Source organism: Oncorhynchus kisutch, linkage group LG13, assembly GCF_002021735.2.
Source record: "Oncorhynchus kisutch isolate 150728-3 linkage group LG13, Okis_V2, whole genome shotgun sequence".
Taxonomy (NCBI): domain Eukaryota; kingdom Metazoa; phylum Chordata; class Actinopteri; order Salmoniformes; family Salmonidae; genus Oncorhynchus; species Oncorhynchus kisutch.
In genome coordinates this window covers 70592116-70596050 of record NC_034186.2, presented here as the reverse complement: position 1 = coordinate 70596050, position 3935 = coordinate 70592116, and positions in this window count along the sequence as shown.

Genomic DNA, 3935 nt, shown 5'->3' with positions numbered 1-3935 from the left:
ACAAAAATATCAATAATAATTAGCAACCTCACCTGGAAGCCAGTTTCACGGGAGAGGAGGGGATGAAAAAGCAAATTGTTCAATGGTAATAATTAGCTAGGGAGCCATGATAGGACATCCACTGTTGGGACAAGTGCAGAAGGAACTTTGAATGATCTCTTAGAGTTATTCTAGGTTTGACACCTCAACCAGTTTCACTCTTGTCTTCCTCTCTCGTTTTCCTCTGCTACCTCCCCCACCTGTTTGTCTCTGTCCCCCTCTTAGGTTCAGCCATGGAGCACATGTGGCTGAACTCGGTGAGTCAGTGTGTGGTATCTGTGTCGGTGATCGTGGTGAGTGTGAGGATGTCTATGGGTGGTGGTGGGATGGAGGAGGATGGAGGAGGCCAGGGTGGAGGTGGTCATACCCGGAGCGGGAGTGTTTCTGCCTGCCTGAAGTTGTGTCTGGGCTGTGTGGGGGCAGTGGGGGGTGCGGTGGGGGTTCCTGTCTCTGTGCTGCTGAACCTGAGGAGTCCCCAGTGCCTGTACACCTGCATCACCCTGGTGTGCTGTCCTCTGCTGGTCAGGCAATTCACTGTCTGCCTGCTGCTGCTCATGACCCTCAACTCCCACCTGAAGCACCGCATGGGGAGCAGGTGAGTCAGAGAGAGGGGGGTAAAAATACCAAAGCTAAACTCTAGACCAGGGGTATTCAACAGGAGTTCTGACAAAAATATAAAATGAAAAACAAACCAAAAAGTTTAACAAATATATATATTTATATGAATAATGCTAGAAACAACAGAATAAACAATTGTATTATTACATACAGTAGAAAATGTGAGAACATCTTTCAAATTATGATTATTTTATTTCTCAACTCCTTATATTGAGCAAATTACACTCAATGAACTCATTACACTCATTGGAGCTCATTACACTCATTGGGAGGGATGGGGGGAAATGACTGATTACACAATACAATTACAATATACCTGTCACACCCTGATGTGTTTCACCTGTCCTTGTGATTGTCTCCACCCCCTCCAGGTGTTGCCCATCTTCCCCATTATCCCTTGTGTATTTATACCTGTGTTCTCTGTTTGTTGCCAGTTCGTCTTGTTTGTCAATTTCAACCAGCATTTTTGTGTCTCAGCTGCTGCTTTTCACAGTCTCTCTTTTCCTTGCCTTCCTGGTTTTGACCCTTGCCTGTCCTGACTCTGAGCCCACCTGCCTGTCCCTGACCCTGAGCATGCCTTGCCGACCTGTACCTTTGCACCACCACCTCTGGATTATTGACCTCTGTCTACCCTGAGCCTGCCTGCCATCTGGTACCGTTGCCCCACCTCTGGTTTACAGACCCCTGCCTGCCCTGTCTATTGCCTGCCCCTGTTGGATTATTAAACCATTATTCATTTGACGTTGTCTGCATCTGGGTCTTACCGTCACACCTGATAATACCATAAAGATCAATGTATCAAAGTAAACTACCAAATACGTTTGAAATGTATTTAATACAAATACAACGCCAATGTCAGAAATACATTTGTAACAGTTACAGAAAGTTTGACTTGTTATGACTGTGATATGTTGTTGTTTATCTACCTTAGTTGAATGCACTGACTGCAAGTTACTCTAGATAAGAGTGTCTGCTAAATGACCAAAATGGAAATGTACTGTATATGTGAAAATTTACCAAAATGAACAGCAAAGCACACTGGGTATTATTATTGGCCTTGTTTTGAAGTGGAGAATTCTACTCAACATGCTTTGCAATTGTTCATTTTTACATATACATGTATATTTAGTTCATTAAGCAGATGCTCTTATCACACCATAGTGCCATCAGACTTTTGATACCAATGCAGGGGAAACCGCTATAGAAAATAGTATAGAAAATGTATTTTGTATTTTTAAAATACTAATTACAGCTCTTGAAAGTATAATGTTACAAAATATATTGGAGTGTAGTTCAGCCCAGGGTAAAACAAATGACAGAATAGTCAGAAGTAATTGAAAGACACATTTCAAATACATGTAACAGAAATACTGCCCATCTCTGCTGACCGGAGTATCTGACATTGGCGTTGAAACGTACGGGTCACAGAAAGTGCCATTGGTTGCTGGTAAGCTTTCTTGACATGGACAAACATTTTTGACGACACATGTTTTTTTAACCAGCTAAACAGCTACTTTTAGCAAAAATGTGTTTGGAGTTACCTTTGTCTAGCTAATAGGCTATGTTAGTGTTTATACTTCCAATTATAATGTGGGGAGGTCAAAATAATTTAAAACTGTCTACCAAATCTATTCATTTTTAAATGTTGGTTAAGGTTACTTCTCCTCGCCATTATCATTCACCTGATGATAAGACAAGACGTGAAAAATACATTTTTGGTTAACAAATGATGGGGCTCCCTGGGTTGCCAGTTTGCCTCGACGGGTGTCCCTGGGTAAACAAGATTGAAGACCCCTGCTCTAGAACATCAGTTCATGCTGGCTTCATTTGACCCACTGGGTTCTCTCTCTGTTTCAGGTACAGTTTGCTGGTGACACGTCGGCGGGCCCTGTGTATGGTCCTGCTGTGCTGGGTGGCCTCTGTCCTCTCCTCCTTTGCCCAGTTCATCGGCTGGAACGTCCTGGACACCTGGGGAGGGGACGAGGGATGGCTGGATGGGCTGGGGCTGGACGGCATCCCCCCAGGCAACTGGACCTCCCCTCCTCCCCGTCCGATGCCTCCCAAGTACAACCAGGACCGCTCTGTGATTGGGAAGTACCTCCCTTACGGCGGCTTCCTGTCCAAGTTCTACGTGGAGGATCTCCATAACTTCACCTATGCAGAGATCCATGGGAGCCACTGGGGGGTGTGTGCCCCCGACACTGTCCTCAGCCCCCAGTTCCTGGTCTATGTCTATGGGGTGACCGTCTTCCTGCTCCCCCTAATGTGCCTGCTGGCCATTTACCTAGATCTGGTCTGTGTGATGCCCAGACAGGACCCTGATGGTCCGGGCTCTGGCCCCCCAAAACGCCGCTCTCCCCGTGCCCGCTCCCTAGGCTTCTCCCTCTGCCTTCTTGTCCTCCTGTGTCTGCCCCTTCACATCACCCACTCCCTCCTGCTTTTCTCCCCAGGCACACTGCCCCCGACCTGGGCTTTCCCGCTGGTCTCGCTCCTGTCGCAGCTCTATGGTCTGGTGCCCCCTCTCCTCTTCACCATTCCCACACAACGGGTGGGGGCCGAACAGGTACCCCTACCTCTGCCCCACCTGGCCCCCACAGGGGGTAAGACGGTGGGCGGAGCCCTGTGTTCAGCTGTGCAGGCAGCATCCTGTTCACTCAAAGGGAGGCTGTGCCCAGATGTGTGTGTGTAACATGGAACGGGATAACAGGGAAGGTGTGTGTGTTAACACGTTGTTACAACACCAGCATTCCCATCTCATATGTTCTAATTCAATCTCTTAGGCTCTGTTTACACACATGTCTAATATGGTAATACATCGAAATTGCTGAACATCCAATTTCCCTGGAGGTTTGCCCACAAACACAAGTTCCAATCATTGTGTGTAAACAGCGCCATGTATCATTGTGTGATTCACAAGGAGCTTCTTTGTGTATGTTTCCCCATATATATTCATCAACCTGTCAGTAGCACATACTAGACGTTAATTAGTTTTTCACACACTGTGCTGTTTAATTATTGAGTCCCATATCAAATAAGGTCTTACATCCAACCTTTTTATGCTGTGTAAAGTACATTTCGGATAAAAAAGGTCAAGACAGGCCTGATGGAAACATCTAATTTGTCAGTAGACGTTCCAAATGTCAGCCAAACAAAATACGCTAGACAAGCTGGGATCTTTTTGTGTCGGTAAAATTCATAATGTGAGAAATAGCGAGGAAACGCCTTTACGCGCAAATATGCATATAATAACTATCATACCGAAGTAAAATTGGAGTCAC